Raw genomic sequence first — 21,736 nt, 5'->3', positions numbered from 1 at the left:
CAGGAATTCAGTCAAGTGGCAGGATATAAAATCAATGCACAGAAACCAGTGGCATTCTTATACACCAACAACAAGAAAAAAGAAAGAGAAATTAAGGAGTCAATCCCATTTACCATTGCACCCCAAACCATAAGATACCTAGGAATAAATCTAACCAAAGAGGCAAAGAATCTGTACTCAGAAAACTATAGAATACTCATGAAAGAAATTGAGGAAGACACAAAGAAATGGAAAAAGGTTCCACGCTCATGGATTGGAAGAATCAATATTGTGAAGATGTCAGTGCTACCTAGAGCAATCTACACATTTAATGCAATCCCTATCAAAATACCATCCACTTTTTTCAATGAAATGGAGCAAATAATCCTAAAATTTGTATGGAACCAGAAAAGACCCCGAATAGCCAGAGGAATGTTGAAAAAGAAAAGCAAAGCTTGTGGCATCACAATTCCGGACTTCAAGCCTTATTACCAAGCTGTGATCATCAAGACAGTATGGTCCTGGCACAAAAACAGACACATACATCAGTGGAACAGAATAGAGAGCCCAGAAATGGACCCTCAACTGTATGGTCAACTAATCTTTGACAAAGCAGGAAAGAATGTCCAGTGGAAAAGGACAGTCTCTTCAACAAATGGTGTTGGGAAAATTGGACAGCCACATGCAGAAGAATGAAACTGGACCATTTCCTTACACCACACACAAAAATAGACTCAGAATGGTTGAAAGACCTCAATGTGAGACAGGAATCCATCAAAATCCTAAAGGAGAACACAGGCAGCAATCTCTTCGACCTCAGCCACAGCAACTTCTTCCTAGAAACATCGCCAAAGGCAAGGGAAGCAAGGGCAAAAATGAACTATTGGGACTTCATCAAGATAAAAAGCTTTTGCACAGCAAAAGAAACAGTCAACAAAACCAAAAGACAACTGACAGAATGGGAGAAAATATTTACAAATGACATATCAGATCAAAGGCTAGCATCCAAAATCTATAAAGAACTTATCAAACTCAATACCCCAAGAACAAATGATGCAATCACGAAATGGGCAGAAGACATGAACAGACATTTTTCCAAAGAAGACATCCAAATGGCCAACAGACACATGAAAAAGTGCTCAACATCGTTTGGCATCAGGGAAATCCAAATCAAAACCTCAGTGAGATACCACCTCACACCAGTCAGAATGGCTAAAATTAACAAGTCAGGAAAGGACAGATGTTGGCGGGGATGCGGAGAAAGGGGAACTCTCCCACACTGTTGGTGGGAATGCAAGCTGGTGTAGCCACTCTGTAAAACAGTATGGAGGTTCCTCAAAAAGTTGAAAATAGAGCTACCCTATTATCCAGCAATTGCACTAGTGGGTATTTACCCCAAAGATACAAATGTAGGGATCCGAAGTTGTACATGCACCCTGATGTTTATAGCAGCAATGTCCACAATAGCCAAACTGTGGAAAGAGCCAAGATGTCCATCGACAGATGAGTGGATAAAGAAGTGGTATCTATCTATCTATCTATCTATCTATCTATCTATCTATCTATCTATATCATGGAATATTATGCAGCCATTAAAAGGAATGAAATCTTGCCATTTGCAAGGATGTGGCTGGAAATGGAGGGTATTATGCTGAGCGAAATAAATCAATCACAGAAAGACATGTATCATATATCCTTATTGATATGAGGAATTCTTAATCTCAGGAAACAAAGTGAGGGTTGCTGGAGTGGTGGGGGTGAGAGGGATGGGGTTGCTGAGTGATAGACATTGGGGAGGGTATGTGCTATGGTGAGCACTGTGAATTGTGTAAGACTGCCGAATCACTGACCTGTACCTCTGAAACAAATAATATGTTATATGTTAAAAAAAAAAAAAAGAAGATAGCAGGAAGGGAAAAATAAAGGGGGGGAAATCAGAGGGGTAGAATAACCATGAGAGACTATGAATTCTGAGAAATAAACTGAGGGTTCTAGAGGGGAGGGGAGTGGGGTGATGTGTTAGTCTGGTGATGGGTATTAAAGAGGGCACATACTGAATGGAGCACTGGGTGTTATATGCAAACAATGAATCATGGAACTCTACATCAAAAACTAATGATGAAATGTATTGTGATTAACATAACATAATAAAAAAAAGAAAGATAGAAACATTAAAAAAAAAGAATGCAGTCATTCTTGAATAGTAACCATAGTTTCAAGGACTTGGTGAAACTCTTGATCTCCTCCAGAGACATGCCCTCTTCCTGGCAATCCCTTTGACTGGCATCTCATCCAAGCCAAAATGGCTCTCATAAACATTCAAGCACTTCCTCTGCTGGGACAAATCAAAGTCAGGGAAGCAGGACCTGAAGGGGGAAAGAGTGAAAGCCAGTGATTTCAGGGCATCCAGCCAGATAATTTCCTTGAGGAAAGCCCTCTTCATCTCAATGGAAGTGTCAGACAAATTGGGTAAAAGGGGCACAAGGTGTAATGCTTATGAACAGGGGGACCTTCAGCAAGGTCTCCCCCAGGCTTGGAAAATGGGTCAAATTTGAAGGCCAAGTAAAGGCATGTCTCAGGCACTCCTATGTTGCTGAGTAGCCAGGCAGTTGTCTCAGTTCTACTGAAGAACTCTCCTTATTGAAGGACATGGTATTGTTTTTCTCTTCATTATATAAATCATTGTCCACCTTGGTTCTAACAAAGTGGAATTTCTCACCTAGCCCCCTAATGTTGGGGGCCAGCAAACCATCCTTAAAGTTTTGGAATAAATGATAATAAGGGTGTAATAGTCAGCAAATCCCACCATTTCCAGACAGGTATGTGGAAGGAAATTGGGGTTCCAGTGCCAGGCAGATCTCAGAAGGTCAAATTGGGAACTTTTGGATGTTGATGGGGAGTTTCTTCATGGTGGTCTCCAAAAGTCCAACAGTAGCAGAACTGTCCTCTTCATGACTACAACCTCACAGGGCATTGATGAAACTGTACTTCCAGTCTAGATTCCCCAAACATAGCCATATGCTGAGGAGTGTTCTCTGCTTTCAGAAGTGATTCCTGAGTTATGTCAGCCACCTCTTGTAGATTGACCTCTTGATGGGTTGCTTGAATTTTAGAAACGTTTTCTGAAGAGAGGTTCTCCCTGCCTTACTCATTAATGTGATGAGATAGTCACAGGGGAATTTCTATGAAGAAGGCAAGGCTGAATGCAGAAAAGATGAGATGTTGGAAACAGTTTGGAGTGGAAATCCAGAAAGATTTAAGATGTAAGAGGGCCACAAACAAGGGAATTTGGGCACCTTTTAAAAGGAGGAGAAGACAAAGAAATGGATTGTCTCCTGGAGCTTCCTAAAGGAGCTAACCCTACTGACACCCTGATTTTAGATCCCTTAAGATTCATTTTGCACACCTCCCCTCTAGACCTCAAAGCAAATAAATATATGTTGTGTTAGCTCACTAAGTTTGTGTTAATTTCTTACACAGCAATGAGAAACTAATGCAGACAGTCTTCACTTTCTTGAAACTTCAATACAGAGTCCGAAGCCTTTCCAGTCTGTAGGAAAAATCAGTCAGGCCAGCACACTGGGGAGCACAGAAGAACTGTAGTCATAGCTCACTTCCCATCCCCTGCAGCAAACAGGGGAATGACTTGTCTTGTGGGACAACCTAGAGGCAGAGAAAAGCCCACCAGGATGTGTGTTCCATAAGGGGGATAGCCAGCACATAGTCCTTGTAATAATTGCCCCACGGCTGCTTAATGTCCATTTACCTCACCTCAAGGAAGTAATAACTTCCTTGAAGTGCCATGATATAATCAGGCACCAATGTTTCAAACTGTGGAGAATTGACTCAGTAAAATTAGAGCTCTTATTTACTTCCTCTGTTTCTTCCTGTCACATGTTTTAGATCCCACCTGAATTCTCACTTTGGAAAACAGTGCAGAAGTGCTTCAAAAAATTAAAAATAGAGCTATCCTATGACCTAGCAATTGCACTACTGGGCATTTACCCCAAAGGCACAGATGTGAAAAGAAGAACCATATGCACCCCAATGTTCATAGCAGCAATGTCCTCAATAGCCAAACTGTGGAAAGAGCTGAGATGCCCTTCAACAGATGAATGGATAAAGATGTGGTCCATATGTACAATGGACTATACTCAACCATCAGAAAGGAAGAATACCCAACTTTTACATCAACATGGATGGGACTGGAGGAGATTATCCTAAGTGAAATAAGTCAAGCAGAGAAAGTCAATTATCATATGGTTTCACTTATTTGTGGAACATAAGGAATAGCATGGAGGACATTAGGAGAAGGAAGGGAAAAAGAAAGGGGGGGAATCGAAGGGGGAGATGAACCATGAGAGACTATGGACTCTGAGAAACAAACTGAGGGTTTTAGAGGGGAGGGGTAGAGGGATGGGTTAGTCCAATGATGGGTATTAAGGAGGGCACATATTGCATGGAGCCCTGGGTGTTATGCAAAAACAGTGAATCATGGAACACTACATCAGAAAATAATGATGTACTGTATAGTGACTAACATAACATAATAAAATAAAATAAAATTTAGAAAAACATATTTATACCCATAAGTTTGTCTCAGGAACTACCAGTGTGCTTTTAGCAGTAGGAGCATGCTCCTGCATGTCCTGCAAGGACAATTTTCAAAAGAGGGAGAATCATGACTTTCAAATAAATATAAAAGGAATATGTGTTAAGGATTTTATTTAACTAATTACTAACAAAGGAACCAAGCAGATATTACTAGTTGAATGAAGAATCCAAAAAAAGAGACATTTATACTACAAGAATAATGAAATGAATATTAAAAAAGGGGCAAGAGTACTGTATTCTAAGATGAGGGTGGTAAGTCAATTGAACCTCCACAGACAGATTTTATATATACAACTGCTATGGACTGAATACTTGTGTCCTCCACAAAATTCATAGATCAAGTGCCAGCTCGAAGTTGTGGTATTAGTACTTGGGCATTTTGATGGTACCTTAGCCAAGAGGGCAGAGCCATCATGAATGTATTAGTGCCCATTAAAAAACCCAGAGAGCCTTCTGCCATGTGAGGTGACAAGAAGAAATGTCCACCTCAGATGTGAGCTGTTTTGAAATGGCTCTATAGTCTGGAAGGATGGATAGCATGACAACACAGCATGGTTTCCAACTGGAGACACTCAGTAAACATTCTGCTTATTCCAAATTTTCTTAAAACTCTCTCATTAAGAAAAGAAGAAGAGGGCGCCTGGGTGGCTTAGTTGGTTAAGTGACTGCCTTCGGCTCAGGTCATGATCCTGGAGTCCTGGGATCGAGTCCCACATCGGACTCCCTGCTCGGCAGGGAGTCTGCTTCTCCCTCTGACCCTCTTCCCTCTCGTGGTCTCTATCTCTCATTGTCTCTCTCTCAAATAAATAAATAAAATCTTTAAAAAAAAAAGAAAAGAAAAGAAGAAGAAAGATAAGCATCTTCAGATTATCTGAAGATCATCTCATGCCAGCAGGCATGAGAAGCTGGATGAAATCTTAGTTCTCTACCAGTCAGATCTACACCTCAACCTTTCAAACACAAAGCCAGTATCCCATTTTAGCAGGTGCACATTTTGTTCACTTACCAGCTCTGGAAAGAAAAGGGTTTCTGATGTCAGAGATCATGAATGCTTCCACTAACACAACAGAAAATGCTGAGCCAAGTGAAGTACCCCTGGAACTCCTGGCTTAGGAACACACCACAGACCTGTCCTCCCTGGGAAATGCAGGCAGTGGGTGCTCCTGAGATCATTGTACAGAGCAAAAGGTATATAGCATCTGTCCATTCTGGGTAAAGTGTGAAAGACAGCACGAAGGACAACAACCTCAAAGACTTGGCTTAGTTGAAAGCCCACATTTATAGGACATGAAAGTGAAACCATCATTTCTCCACAGAATGAGCAGTTCCAGGAAAAAAAACAACAACAACAACAAACACATGTTTTGACCTCAGGAGGCTCAGAGAATGAGGGGAGGGCAGAGAGACACTGGGAGCCCCGCAAGTCACGTCTCTGATAATGCCTGTGAGGTCATCTAGCCAAGACTCCTGTGAGAGCCCTGGGGACAGAAAGATGGCTGTGAGCAATTTTCCAAAGCTTCAACTGAATGGGAGAAGCATTTCCCATCAGAAAGCAGAGGGACTGTAACTTTTCTGTGTTTTTCTGTTTCTTTCACTTTTAGGAGCCCTATTGCTGGCTGCCATGTTATCAACACTTGGCCATGGATATCCTGGCAAGTCATGGAGTCACACCTCATGAACAATTTAAACTACCAGGAGGAACTCTGAGGAAATTGACAAGACAGTCAGATGGTGAGACACAGAGAGGGAGGAAGAGCCAGGTTTCTAAGACTCATATGGAAGATCAAGAGGAAAATACCTAAGTTTCTTTAGAAGAAGAACAAAGGAGGATTTGCTGTATCACATAAGATTTATTTCCTTGCTATATTATCTAAGACAGTTGGATGCTGGCACAGGGGTAGACCAACTGGCTCACAGAAAGAGACACACAGCCCTGTATAGGATTCAGTCATGTGTGGAATTCTGTTGCTTGGGAGAAGTACATGGGATGTCAGTGGGTATAGAAGGCACTGTGTGGTAAATGGAGCTGACTAACCGGTTCTCCATATGGACAGAGTTACCGAGTCTCTGCTTACATCACTTATGATAATCAACTCCAAATGAATTTAAGACATTAATTTCAAATGGAAACTGTAGGAGAGAACATAGCTGTTCTTAGGGAAAATTTTCTTAAAGGAGAGGATACCCATATAAAGATACCAAGATGACAGCTGTATGAACAGACTGACCAATGTGATACCTTTGACTCTATTAAAATGAAAAGCTTCTCTCCATGAAAGCAAATGCAAAACAAAGTTTCAAAATCTCCATGAATCTGGAGATCATATTTGCAAAAACGTAGTCAACTAAGGATCACTTGAAAGGATGTATTTTAAAAATTCCAGAAATCACTAAAAAAGAGGTCTGACAATCCACTATGGAAGTGAGCAAAAGACATGCACAGAACTTTCTCAAAAAATAAAGGTGTTTGGGGAAAAAAAGAGGGAAAGTGCCACAGATCAAGCATGAATGAGACAAATGCAAAATTGTGCAGTATCTGATGACATTAATTGGAAAATTTAAAAATTTGGACAAAATTGGGTATTGGTGAGAATGTAGATAGATTGAATCTCTGAAATATGGCTGCTGGGAATGTAAATCAATACAATCACTTTGAAGAAACAATATGGCTCACTCTAATAAAATTGTACATTCATGCACCTCAGGACTCAGCATTTCCACTCCTAACCCTATACCTAAGATTCCCTCTGCAAAAATACGCAGAGGCCATGTGGATGTGTGCTCCTAGCAGCAGTCTTCACAACTGTGAGAAAGGAGAGGCTGGGCATTGACAGAGAAGGAATAAATGAGTTGACTTACACAGCACTGAAAGACATGAACCATAGTTATATAGAGAGCAATTAATCTTTTATATAGTGTTGAGATTAAATATTAAGAACCCATAGAAGTAAAAAATTATTAATAAAAAAAAGAACACATAGAACACCCCTTAAATAAAGCTTCAAGAAAACTAAGCAATATATTGTTTAGGGATGCATATGTAAATGATTACACCATAAGTAAAGTAAAGGAATCATAAACATGTACTGCATGAAATACACCCAGGGACTGTGTACAGAACTGGAGTGAATAGGAGCACAGAGGGAGATATAAGTTGTTAGAGATGTTCTATTTCTTGGGGATGATTGTTCAGTATGTAGGTGATCGCTGTATTACACGAGTAAGTAAAGGATTTAAAATAGAGAAATATCTCAGTTCTTTTCAGATTGTTGCTGTGTCTATTCTTCTGTGTGTAGTTGGTCCTGAGTCTCTCCCTCCTGCCATATTTTAGGGACGTCAGAGAAATATTCTCTGTCTGACATATAGAGACAATCACTGCTGTGATGGGAGAAAGACTGAGAAATCATTCAGGGAGGAGGCAGGAGACAAGAGAGCCTGAAATTCCAGGTAGACACAACTGCAAAACAAAGATGCAGGCTCACACATGAACTTGACAACTAGCTGTGGATGCAGATGAACACACACAGACAGCAAATTACAGCTCTAAGTAGTATGGTAGGAAAATCCTATGAGACTCAGGTACACTGGCAGTGATTGGGCTTTTTTTATCAGGTTACAGAAAGCCTCCACTCAGGGGCTCCTCATGGCTGGGCTGCTCCCACCACTCTGTGAGAATCATTCTGGGGCTGGTGCCCTGTTTAGTTGGCTCTGGTCTGTAGTCTCCTCAGGACCCAGTGGACTGGGGCCTGATGCCCCAGTGTGCACACCTTAAGGTCCAGAGTCAGACATCCTGCTCTAAGTCACCATTCGGAAATCAAGAAGTATGATTTATAACCATATTGTAACTTTCTCTCTATGCACATGAAAGTGAAATCAATTGCTTCTTATATGCAGAGCAGAATTCTACCTTTTGAAGATAGATAGATGGCTAGATCCTGAGAATAACACCTATTTGGGGGCATGTACACACAATAAAACAAGCACTCATTAAAAGTCCCTCAGGCCTAACTCTGTTTGTTTTTGTTTGTTTGTTTGTTTGTCTTTTAAACCTTTGTAGGTTTAGGTGGCAATTTAAGTTACGGTGATATCAAGAGGGACTATCACAGTCACAGTTTGCAAACCTGTGGACAGGGGATGAGAATAGTAAACTAGAGAAGAGCCTGAGAGGGGCCAGGGAGGGTGGAATTTTGGAAGATTATAAAGAACAAGTTGAACTTTGCATCTACCTGTTGCCCAGCCCCAAACTGATCACATATTAGGAGACTGACATGCACAGACTTGCACTCATGAGCACAAATACTGTGCAACTACTGTGAATGACTGAGGACATGAACAGCACTTGTGTGCTTTGCAGATTGCTCTGCTGACCATTTGCAGGGAGCTTTCCAGCTGAGACTGAACTCACAGCTCCATCTCCTCTGGTCAGGAGTGGTCACAGTGCTCAGTGGGCTGAGGCCTGATATCTCAAGGGCACACCTCACAGGTCACAGTCAGACCCTCTGGTCTGAGCCCCTCTGATCTCAAGACCCTTCCTCAAGACAAGTGGGTGAGATCAGACATGGGATGGTCACCATAGATCACTTACCAAGTAGAATTTTTCCCTGGACACCAGCACAGCTTTTCCCTCTCCATCTCAATCTTTTACCCAGCCTCATCAGTGGTCTGCAGACCTTGCCTTGTTCCTGTTCCCACAGGGACCAGGAATACATGGTAGAATATGGAGCCCATGAGGCTCATACAAAAACTGCAGACTTCATTTGGGGGCACAATTTGTTAATCTTTTCTAGGTTTGGGTTCTTCTTTCCAGGCTAATCTCTGGGCCAGATGAATTCATTAGGTCCAAGCAAGCAGCCAAATTCAGTGTTTTTGGAGTGTGCCATCTCCTCTCATCTCATACCTTCTGATTGCATGATCATCCTTTCAACACAGGGAGAGGACTGCAAGGCCTCCATCTGACACTATCCTAGGGCTGGCGATCCAACTAAGCAAAGCAGACACAAGAGTCAGGGGAAGGCAGATGGTCTTAAAATGATTTGTCTAGAGCTGTCAGACCAGCAGTTTTCAGGCAGTATTTGTCTAGAAACCCCACTGCAAGATTGATCTATAAGCATTTGCTGAGGTGGAATAAATGGGTGTGGTCCTTTCTTTACCTCACACATTTTACTAGCTTCTAGGTTGCCATTGGACATTGATCTGTGATGATAAGATGAGGCCTCTAGACTTGACCTCCTTAGGGCATGACACACGCTGGAAGGGGCAGTCATGGAGATCAGTATGGTCTCTGAAAAGTACACACACAAAACAGACATTTCCTGGTCAGTGATGGTTGGAATAGCTCAGGAAATATCCTGTCTCCTGAATCTACTCAGGTGAGTAGAGCTCCGGTTAGTCTAATAAACAATCTCCAAACTCTTATGGATTGAACTCTGCCCTGGCTCAGGCTCTCCTCCAACTGAGACACCTGTGGCAGGGATAAGAAAAAAGTCAGCTTCTCTCCTCTTTCCTGCATTACACAGAGGGGCACAGCTGAGGAGAACCAAGGTTTAAGAAAGTTACACATATGTAGGACAGTTGCAATCTAGCTCATGGCAGTGGGTGGTGAGTGTTCCTCAGGTAGGAGGGGCCATCTGGGGCTCACTCACACTGACTTCCCCCTTAGGATCCTGGGGACAGGCACAGTCGGGACTGTTGGCCTCATACCTGCTTGGTGACAAACAAAGAAGGGCAGTCCAGCCTCTTTCTGCAAAGATCCTCTGAGCTAGGAAGACCATGTCCAACCCTTATGGTTGTCCTAAAAGGAAAACATTCCTTACAATAGGCTTCCCTTCTCTTCTCCTCAAGTCTTTACCTGTGCTGTTCTGACACAAGGGAGGCATCAAGGGTTGTGATGCCATGTTCACAATCTCTTGACTGCATAATGGTAGTATACCTCGTTATGGACGTTTGCAATCTTGGCAGACGCTTTGGAAAGCAGACCTTTTCTATCACCCTGTTACTGTCACAAGACCCCTCCCTGGGGCCCCGCTCCTGTCCACAAACACCTGAGGGAGCTTTTCCTTCTGCTCCATGTGAGAATGAGGGCATGACAATCACTGAGAGGTTGAGCAGCTGCCCAGAGTCACCCAGTCAGTAGTGAGCAGTGCTGGGACTCAGGCCCAAAACTGGTTGAAGTTGGTGCATTGACACCAGGTGGGTCACACTGGGGTCAGAAAGGATACTCCACAGTGGATGTAGTATCTGCACTCTGATTTAAGCAGGTGGAAGCCAGTAAGGGTCTGAGGTGGGCATGTCGGGAAGTCACAGGCAACAATTTATGGGCAGTGTGTGCACCCCTCTGAGAGGCTACCCTCACCAGGGCTTAGTGTGGACTTCTCAGTATCTGGGTGCTAACTTCAGATGATATGGCTCAATTGGGAGAAATCAGGGCAAGCCCATTCCCCCAGTCTGCTGGGGTCTGTGCAGACCCCAGAGTGACTCTCTGTGTGGGGTTCATGCAGACCCTGGATTGTCCTCGCCTTCTGAAATAGAAGTGTGCCCAGTGCACCTCTTTTTTGAAAACTGGGTCATTTCCAGGGTTAGAAACTGAATCCAGCCTTCCCTGATTTCCCTCCTGCTGGGGCTGGGGGCCTGTGACCTCCTTTATCCAGAAATGATGGAGCTCTGTCCAGGAGAGGTACCAGTGCAGTAAAACCTTCAAATTGCACTGTCCTCCCCAGATCCTCTTCCCTCTTCCCTCCCTCTCTCTAGGCTCTTCCTCAAGCAATCCCCACCCAACTGGAGCAACCTGGGGTTGGAACCAGCTTTGGACCTTCCCAGAGAGAACTGCCTAAGGGCTGGACACACTCCAGGGAGAGGTACCTTGCCAGAAGGAACACTAACATCTGCTTCATCAAGGTCACCCTTCATAGAACCTGTGGTAAGTGTTGGAGGGAGTAAGAAGAACCAGAGGAAAGTCTTTCTCAGAGATGTTATTAAGACCAGACAAGACTCAGGGAGAAGTTGCTAGGAACCTTGACAAGAGAACTTCACCTGGATCATACCATGAAACCCTCACTGGAGTCCTGTGAAGTGGTTAGCATGGCTCCCCCTCTGCACAGGGAAGAATACTGAGGCTCAGTGTTCAATGTGAAAAGGTTCACATTGCCTTGGGCAGAGCTTGTCTCGTGGCCCATTCCCTCAATGGAAAGTTTGAGTCCAGGCCTTGGGGCTGGTTGCAGGCTGAGGAGTCTAGGAAAAAAATGAGGCAAGCTGGACCCACCCCAAAAGAAGTGAGCCTGGCTGCCCTGAGGAGGAGAGCATGAAGTTGCATGATGAGACCTACAGATGGGTGTTAAATGTTATCACAGAGGAAGTTAAATGTATCACAGGCTTTCTGGGTCAGAAAAATGGCAGATCGGTGTGAGGATGGGTCTCCAGCAGCTTCACAGGGCCAAACAGGTTGGTTGGGTAGACAGCCCTTCATGAAGCAGAAGGGCCACATGGGGCTCACAGGACAACTTCTCACCAAGGAGGCAGTCTTGAACTTTAAAAATTTGCATTCATGCATGTAGAGGTAGTAGATTTTTTTAAGATCTATTACCAAGTAGGCACTCATAACTTGTGGGATTGTGAAAGCACACCAGGCAAAACACTGTGTGTGGCAAATAGGAGGAGAATCCACAAGGTAATTCCAGCCAATTCTCTTTCCTAATCCTGTGCTAAAAATGCTTGCAATCTCACTGCAGGGTTCAGCCTACAAGAGTAACCTATATTCGCAGAAGATCTTATATCCTTATAATAACACAATGACAAACAATCATGTATAAACATGAGTGCTGGCTTAAAATCAATTATTTGGAAAGTTTGTTGTGACTTAAATGTTCAAGCTGAAAAGACACAGGCATTCCTTATGTATGCACTTAATGTTAAGACATTTCAGACTTTTTATGAAGAAATGTCTTGAACAGAAAGAAAATGCATTTTTCAATATTAGTCAAAACAGCTTATTCTTAACTCTAAAGACCAATGCAGTGAAGATATGTCAGTCCTAAGAATTGAAGGATGTGGACAGCTGGCACAAACTCCCTACTGCCCTGAAGGTATCCCCCATGGGTTGTCCTGCTCAACCAGATGAGTGAAGGAGGAACCTGCATCTTCTTGAGTCCTGACTGAGTGACCCTCCTGATGCTCTGCTGCTTAAATTCCCTTATGTCCATAAACTGCTTTGGCACTGACCACTGGCACCACAGCTGCAGAGCATTCCTTTGAGAGTGTGCATATTCCTGAATGAGGGTTTTGCTCACTCTGTACTCAAGATATCTCTGTTAGCAGCTTGGGTATGAATCTGATGGCCTGAGCTTAATGTTAAGGCTGATATTCCTCTGGTGCCTTGTACACCCAATCCTCCTAACTCCTCTGTTCTTCCTTCTTCCTCAGGATACTGCACTGGTCAACAGTGTGATGCAGGGGCTCTATCCCCTCACACCCCATTATCTACATCCTTCACCTCTGCTGTGCATACCATATAAGCTAGAGGATTTTATAGGTGGCAGTTGCCATGACCATTGCAAAGGCCTTGGGAGAAGGTATGTTGCTGGAGGTGGTCTTCGTGGTCAGGAGAACCCTGGAGACAGCAACCAGTGCCCCAGTAAGCATTACAGTGAGTGGGGACTTTGGCAATGGTATGTCCTCCTTCATCAACGCATTGCAAGGAATTGGCATGAAGAGGAGGACTCAGCTCCCACTGAGGTGGTAAGGATCACTGAGACACTCTTGCCACTCTTCTCATTTGACAAATTTGGTGCTGTGGGATGTGCCCACACAGTGGTAGTCACACAAAACCTGTAGAACTGTCTGAAAGAGGTGCAGTTAAGCCGATAAGACCTCATCATCATCACTGCATCCAAGCAGTTCAACATGAATCTCATGAAGCTTGCCAAAGCCATACTTAGACTGGGAAAGAGGTTCTATATCATCAGACCAAGCTGAACAGAAATCTTAGCACAAGTGCACTCTGGGAGGAATGGCTCCTGCAGAAGATCTGGGAGATTATCCAGGAAACTCTTCAGAAGAAGTAGGTATGTGAACCCCTCATATTCTATTAGCTTTGATGCTTGATTACATGATTTCCCTGAATTTAGTTTCCTTGAACAAGGACCTCTCTGACATCAGAAGACATGTTCCCCTGAAAAACCTGTCCACATCAGTGAGAAGATCATCAATGTCAAGGCAATCTCTCTGCAGAAGAGAATAGCCAGACAGTGTTTGCAAGACACCCTTGGTGTCCAGGATGAAAATGATTTAGAGTAGTGTCTGAACACCTGCTGTTAGCTCTTTGGAATGGATGATGAATCTCTTTAGCAGGTGGTCCAGAGTATGGGGATGCTCATGAAGGAGTAGAGGACCACCATGAAGTCCCTGGATCTGTACCCTCTCCATAAAGTGAACTGGAGACTGACTTCATGACTTGTTCAGTCATGAAGCATTCATCAGCCTTCCTCGCTACATCCAATTCTTGGGTGACCATGTCATTATCTGCTTCAGCTGGCTGAAGTAATGATGCAGCCTTGATTTAGATGCCAAGAAAATGAACACCATCCTGAGGAAATCTTTTCCCAGTGCAGTCTGCTTTATACACAGAACCCAGTGTATTGCTCTATTCTGCTCACCTATTTGATTATATTCTCTCTCTCTCTTTTTCCTCCCTGGTTTCAGGTCTCATTTGATTTGTTTAGTGAATATTTTTCTGGGGTCTTTTGTTTCCATTTTAGTATTTTTTCTCTCATTCATCTATTCTCTGGACAGAATGACAACACGGAAAAACACACCTCAAAAAAGAGAGTAAGAGGCAGTACTGACTGCCAGGGACTTAATCAGTATGGACATAGTACCAAAAGATTGGGGTCATTCCCTGCATATTTTCAGACCACAATGCTTTGAAACTTGAACTCAATCACAAGAGGAAATTTGGAAAGAGCTCAAATACACAAAGGTTAAAGAACATCCTACTAAAGAATGAATGGGTCTGTACAGAACTGTTGAATCCCTATATTGTACATACTAATATGACACTGTATGTTAACTAACTGGAAGTAAAATAAAAATTGAAAAAAGAGAATAAATAATAAAAGAAAAGAAAAGAATGAATGGGTCAACCAGGAAATTAAAGAATTTTTAAAATTCATGGAAACAAATGAAAATGAAAACACAACTGTTCAAAATCTTTGGGATGCAGCAAAGGCAATCCTAAGAGGAAAGTATATAGCAATATAAGCCTTTCCCAAGAAACAAGAAAAGTCGTAAATATACAACCTAATCTCACACCTAAAGGACCTGGAGAAAGAACAGCAAATAAAGCATAAATCAAGTGGGAGAAGAGAAATAATAAAGATTAGAGCAGAAATCAATGAAATAGGAACCATGCAAACAGTAGAACAGATCAATGAAACTAGGAACTAGTTCTTTGAAAGAATTAATAAGATCAATAAACCTCTGGCCAGAAGAAAAGAGAAAGGACCCAATCAATAAAATTATGAATGAAAGGGGAGAGATAATGACTACACCAAGGAAATAAAAACAATTATTAGAAATTATTATCAACAGCTACATGCCAAGAAATTAAGCAACCTGGGAAGAAATGGATGCCTTCCTGGAAACCTATAAACTACGAAGACTAAAACAGGAAGAAATTTACAACCTGAATAGGCCAATAACCAGTAACGAGATTGAGGCAGTGATCAAAAACCTCCCAAAAAAACAAAAGTCCATTTGTATCTTTGGGGTAAATACCCAGTAGTGCAATTGCTGGATCATATGGTAGCTCTATTTTCAACTTTTTGAAGAACCTCCATACTGTTTTCCAGAGTGGCTGCATCACCTTGCATTCCCACCTGCATTTTCCAGAGTGGCTGCATCACCTTGCATTCCCACCAGGGTTCTAGAGGGGAGGGGGTGGGAGGATGGGTTAGCCTGGTGATGGGTATTAAAGAGGGCACGTTCTGCATGGAGCACTTGGTGTTATATGCAAATAATGAATCATGGAACACTACATCAAAAACTAATGATGTAATGTATGGTGATTAACTTAACATAATAATAAAAAAAAGAGAGAAAAAACAAAAACAAAAGTCCAAGGCCTGATGGATTCCCTGGGGAATTCTACCAAACATTCAAAGAAGAAATAATAATATATTCTCCTGAAGTTGTTTCAAAAAATAGAAACAGAAGGAAGCTTCCAGACTCATTCTATGAGGCCAGCATTACCTTAATCCCCAAACCAGGCAAAGACCCCATCAAAAAGGAGAATTTCAGACCGATATCCATGATGAATATGGATTCCAAAATCCTCAACAAAATCCTAGCTAATAGGATCCAACAATACATTAACAGGATCATCCACCACGACCTAGTGGGATTTTCCCCCGGATGCAAGGGTGGTTCAACATTTGCAAAACAATCAATGTGATAGAACACATTAATAAGAGGAGGGAGAAGAACCATATGGTCCTCTCAATTGATGCAGAAAAAGCATTTGACAAAATACAGCATCCTTTCCTGATTAAAACTCTTCAGAGTATAGGGATAGAGGGAACATTTCTCAAGTTCATAAAATCCATCTGTGAAAAACTCACAGTGAATATCATCCTCAATGGGGAAAAGCTGAGAGCCTTTCCCTTAAGATCAGGAACACGACAAGGATGCCCACTCTCGCCACTATTGTTCAACATAGTACTCGCAGTCCTAGCAACAGCAATCAGACAACAAAAAGAAATAAAATGTATTCAAATTGGCAAAGAAGTCAAACTGTCTCTTTTCGCAGATGACATGATACTTTATGTGAAAAACCCAAAAACTCCACCCCCAAATTACTAGAACTCGTACAGCAATTCAGTAACATAGCAGGATACAAAATCAATGCACAGAAATCAATTGCTTTCTTATATAGTAAAAATGCAACTGTAGAAAGAGAAATTAGAGAATCGATTCCATTTACAATAACACCAAAAACCATAAGATGCTTCAGAATAACCTTAACAAAATAGGGAAAGGATCTATACTCTAGGAACTACAGAACCACTTATGAAAGAAATTGAGGAAGACACAAAAGGATGGAAAAACATTCCATGCTCATGGATCGGAAGAATAAACATTGTTAAAATGTCTATGCTTCCCAGAGGAATCTATACCTTCAATGCCATCCCGATCAAAATTCCAATGACATTTTTCAAAGTGCTGGAACAAACAATCCTAAAATTCATATGAAATCAGAAAAGACCCAGAATCACCAAGGAAATGTTGAAAAAGAAAAAAAAAGCTGGGAGCATCACGTTGCCTGATTTGAAGTTATATTACAAAGCCGTGATCATCAAGACAGCATGACACTGGCACAAAAACAGACATATAGACCAATGGAACAGAATAGAGAGCCCAGATATGGACCCTAAACTCTATGGTCAAGTAAACTTCAACAAAGCAGGAAAAAATATGTAATGGAAAAAAGACAGTCTCTTCAATAAATGGTGCTGGGAATATTGGACAGCCACCTGCAGAAGAATGAAACTCGACCATTCTCTAACACTATACACAAAGATAAACTCAAAATGGATGAAAGACCTCAGTGTGAGACAGGAATCCAAAATCCAAAATGACAACATAGGCAGTGACCTCTTTGACATCGGCCACAGCAACTTCTTTCAAGATACGTCTCGAAAAGCTAGTGAAACAAAAGCAAAAATGAACTTTTGGGACTTCACCAAGATAAAAAGCTTCTGTGCAGAAGCTGCACAGCTGCACAGCAAAGGAAACAGTCAACAAAACAAAGAGGCAACCCACAGAATGGGAGGAGATATTTGCAAATGACACTACAGACAGAGGGCTGATAACCAAGGTCTATAAAGAACTTCTCAAACTCAACACCCAAAAAACAAATAACCAAGTCAAAAAATGGGCATAAGACATGAACACACACTTTTCAAAAGAAGAAATACAAATGGCTAACAGACACATGAAAAAATGTTCATCATCATTAACCATCAGGGAAATTCAAATGAAAACCACATTGAGATACCACCTTATACCAGTTAGAATGGCAAAAATGGACAGGGCAAGAAACAACAAATGTTGGAGAGGTTGTGGAGAAAGGGGAACTCTCTTACACTGTTGGTGGGAATGCAAGTTGGTACAGCCACTTTGGAAAACAGTGTGGAGGTGCCTCAAAAAATTAAAAATAGAGCTACCCTGTGACCCAGCAATTGCACTCCTGGGTATTTACCCCAAAGACACAGATGTAGTGAAAAGAAGGGCCATATGCACCCCAATGTTCATAGCAGCAATGTCCACAATAGCCAAATTGTGGAAAGAGGCGAGATGCCCTTCAGCAGATGAATGGATAAAGAAGATGTGGTCCATATATACAATGGAATACTACTCAGCCATCAAAAAGGATGAATACCCAACTTTTGCATCAACAACATTCACATTTTAAAAAAGGTATCTTCAGACAATGGTTCTCTCTTCTCCAAAGAGGATGGCATAAGCAGCTCGATGAAATCTTTGCTCTCTACTTGCCGACCTTACTGCTCAGTTCTCCAAGTTCAAAGCCAGTATCCCATCACTGCACATACATAATTTGTTCACTCACCAGCTCCAAGAAGAAAAGAGGCTTCTGATGTCAGAGATCACAAATATTTCCACTAACACAACAGAAAATGCTGAGTCTAGTGAAGTATACCTGGAGCCCCTGACATAGGAATACTCCACAGACATGTCCTCCCTGAGAAATGCAGGCACTGAGTGCTCCTGAGGTCACTGAATGGAGGAAGGGGCTGGAGAGCCTCTGTCCTGCCTAGGAAATTGTGAAAACAACAGGAAGGATGACAGCCTCTGACATGAGCACCGCCCCTCCTCAGGAAACCGTGGCTGACAGTTGCAGGCCCAGATTTACAGGACATGAAAGTGAAACTGTTGTTTCTCCACAAAACAAGCAGTTCCAGGAAAAGAAATATGAAGATCTTATGAATTCAGTGGCTCAGGGAGTGGGGGGAGGGCAGAAGAATACCAGGGACCATGAAAGACAGGTCTCAGATGACCCCTGTGTAGTCATCTAGCCAAGACGCCCATGCAAGCCCTGGGGACAAGGAGGAAGGCTGTGGGCAAGTTTCCAAAGCTTTCAGTGAATGGGAAGTATTTCCCATCAGGAAGAAGGACTTTTCTCTGTCTTTCTGTTTCTTTCATTTTTAGGGGCCCTGCTGCTGGCTGCCACATCATCACTGTTGGGCATAGATTTCCCTGGCAGTTTATGGGAACAACTCATGAACAACTTAAACTACCAGGAGGGGCTCTGTGGGAAATTTGGTAAAATACCAGGGAAGGGGACACAAAGAGGGAGGAAGGTGCCTAGATTCTAAGATTTATATGGAGGATCAAGAGGAAAATACCAAAATTTCTTTAGAAGAAGAACATAGGAGGATCTATATCTATAAGGATCTGCAAGAGGATCTTTAAGATTTGTTTCACTGCTATAGTATCTAAGACAGTTGAATGCTGGCACAGGTGTAGACCAACTGGCCCACAGAAAAGTACAGCCCTGTATAGGATTCAGACATGTGTGGAATTCTGTTGCTTGTGAAAAGTACATGGGATGTCAGTGGGTATAGAAGGCACTGTGTGGTAAATGGAGCTGACTAAACGGTTCTCCATAGGGACAGAAGTTACTGAATCTCTACTTCCATCACTTATGATAATCAACTTCCAATGGACTTAAGACGTAAATTTCAAGTGGGAACTGAAGAAGAGAACATAGCTGTTCTTAGGGAAAGATTTATTAAAGGAGATGATACCTGTGTAAAGATACCAAGATGACAGCTGTATAAAACAGACTGACCAATGTGATACCTTTGACTCTATAAAAATGAGAAGTTTCTCTTTATGGAATCAAATGCAAAAAGAAAGTCTAAAAATGTCCACAAAGCGGGCACCTGGGTAGCTCAGTTGGTTAAGCGACTGCCTTCGGCTCAGGTCATGATCCTGGAGTCCATGGATCGAGCCCCGCATTGGGCTCCCTGCTCGGCGGGGAGTCTGCTTCTCCCTCTGACCCTTCCCCCTCTCATGTGCTCTCTCTCTCTCTCATTCTCTCTCTCTCAAATAAATAAATAAAATCTTAAAAAAATATATCCACGAAGCTGGAGAAAATATTTGCGCAAATGTAGCCAACCAAGGATTGATGGAAGGAAGGATTTTAAAGATTCCAGAAATCACTAGGGAAAAGGGAAAAAATTTCAGCATGGAAATGGGCAAAAGACATGAATAGAACTTTCTTAAAAAAAGAAATATATTTGGGCAAAAAAATAGAGAAAATACTGCAGATTAAGTAGTAATGAGAAAAATGCACCTCTGTGCACTACAAGATGACACTGTTAATTAGTTCAATTGCAAAATTTTAAAAGTCGGAAAAAATCAGGTACTGGTGAGATTGCAGATTGATAGAATCTCTGAACTGTGGCTGCTGGGAATGTAAATCAATACAATCACTTTGAAGAAACAATATGGCTGAATCATAAAATGGCACATTCATGCACCTGAGGACTCAACATTTCCACTCCTCACCCTATACCAAAGAGTTACTCTGCAAAAATGTGCAGAGGCCATGTGGACGTGTCCTCTGAGCAGCAGTCTTCATAACTGTGAAAACGGAGAGGATAGGCACTGACAGAGAAAGGATAAATAACACACAGCATTGAAAGGTATGAACCATAGTTATATAGAGAGGACTTAATCTTTTAGTATAGTGTTGAGATTAAATATTAAGAACACATAGAATACTCCTTAAATAAAGCTTCAAGAAAACTAAGCAATGTACTGTTTAGGCATACATATGTAAGTGATAACACCACAAATAAAAAAATCATAAACACATACTGCATGACATTGTCACCCAGGGGCTGTAGACAGTGCTAGAGTGAATAGGAACACAGAGGGAGGTATAAGTTGTTAGAGATGTTCTATTTCTTGGGGATGATTTTTCGGTGTGTAGGTGATCACTCTATTACATGAGTAAGTAAAAGATTTAAAATAGAGAAATATCTCAGTTCTTTTCAGATTGTTGCTGTGTCTATTCTTCTGTGTGTAGTTGGTCCTGAGTCTCTCCCTCCTGCCATATTTTGAGGACATCAGAGAAATATTCTCTGCCTGACATACAGAGACAATCACTGCTATAATGGGAGAAAGACTGAGAAATCATTCAGAGAGGAAATAGGGGACAAGAGAGACTGAAATTCTGGTAGAACCAAATGTAAGGCAAAGATACAAGCTCACATGTGAACTTGACAACTGGCTGTGGATGCAGATGAGCACATGAAGACAGCCAATTACAGCTGTCAGTAGTAAGGTAAGAAATACCTCTGAGACTCAGGTACCCTGGTAGTGATGGGGCCTTTTGTAGTGGGTGAGAGAAAGCTCCCATGAGGGGCTCACCAGGACTAATCTGTTCCCCAGGAGTGTGTGAGAATCACTCTGGAGCTGGTGCTCTGTCTGGTTGGCTGAGGCCTGCAGTGTCCTATGCAGGCATGGGTCTGGCACTGAAGCCCGGGTACGCACACCTCAAGGTCCAGAGTCAGACTTGCTGCTCCTAAGTCACCATTAGGAAATGAGGAAGTATGATTTATAAGGATGTTGTTGCATTCTCTCTGTTCAGAGGAAAGGGATATCAATTCTTCTTAGGAATGAATGGCTTAGGAGCACCTGGCTGGCTCAGTCAGTTAAGCGGCTGCCTTCGGCTCAGGTCATGATCCCAGGGTCCTGGGTTTGAGCTCCGCGTCAGGCTCCTTGCTCAGCAGAGAGCCTGCTTCTCCCTCTCCCTCTGCCTGCCTGCCGCTCCCCCTGCTTGTGCTTTCTCTCTCTTTCCCACTATCTCTCCCTGTGTGTCAAATAAATAAATAAAATCTTTAAAAAAGGGAGAAGAATGAGTGGCTTAGAAATCCCTCTTCTCCTGGTCCCACTCAGATAAAAGTAGCTGTCCAGTCAGTGTAATATACAATCTCCAGACTTGTAGAATAGAAATCTCCCCAGCCTAGTTCAGACCCTCCTCCACCTCAGTGAGAGACCTGCAGCCGGGACAGGAAAAGAGTCAGCCTCTCTTCTTTCTTCCTCCCACTGCCCCCATTACATG

At 42.3% G+C, this 21,736-nt stretch overlaps 1 long non-coding RNA gene and 2 pseudogenes across 1 annotated transcript in view; 1 reads left to right on the top strand and 2 right to left on the bottom strand.

Annotated features, from left to right (window-relative positions):
• LOC148164234 (uncharacterized) overlaps positions 1-18,396 on the bottom strand; it is a 37,852-nt gene extending 19,456 nt beyond the window's left edge. Inside the window, exon 1 of the long non-coding RNA XR_015768151.1 lies at positions 18,212-18,396. This is a non-coding gene — a long non-coding RNA (uncharacterized LOC148164234). The remainder of the gene's footprint in view (positions 1-18,211) is intronic.
• Positions 2,227-10,487, bottom strand: LOC114201222 (interferon-gamma-inducible GTPase 10-like; annotated as a pseudogene).
• Positions 11,979-14,037, top strand: LOC114201223 (immunity-related GTPase family M protein 1 pseudogene; annotated as a pseudogene).
• Positions 18,397-21,736: the final 3,340 nt, after the last annotated feature.

The sequence above is a fragment of the Eumetopias jubatus genome, unplaced genomic scaffold (genome assembly GCF_037043125.1).
Source record: "Eumetopias jubatus isolate StellerSeaLion01/CBP00866 unplaced genomic scaffold, mEumJub1_p1.0 scaffold_5, whole genome shotgun sequence".
NCBI lineage: Eukaryota > Metazoa > Chordata > Mammalia > Carnivora > Otariidae > Eumetopias > Eumetopias jubatus.
The sequence above is the reverse complement of the archived record's forward strand: the minus strand, read 5'-3'. Positions and strand labels throughout refer to the sequence as shown.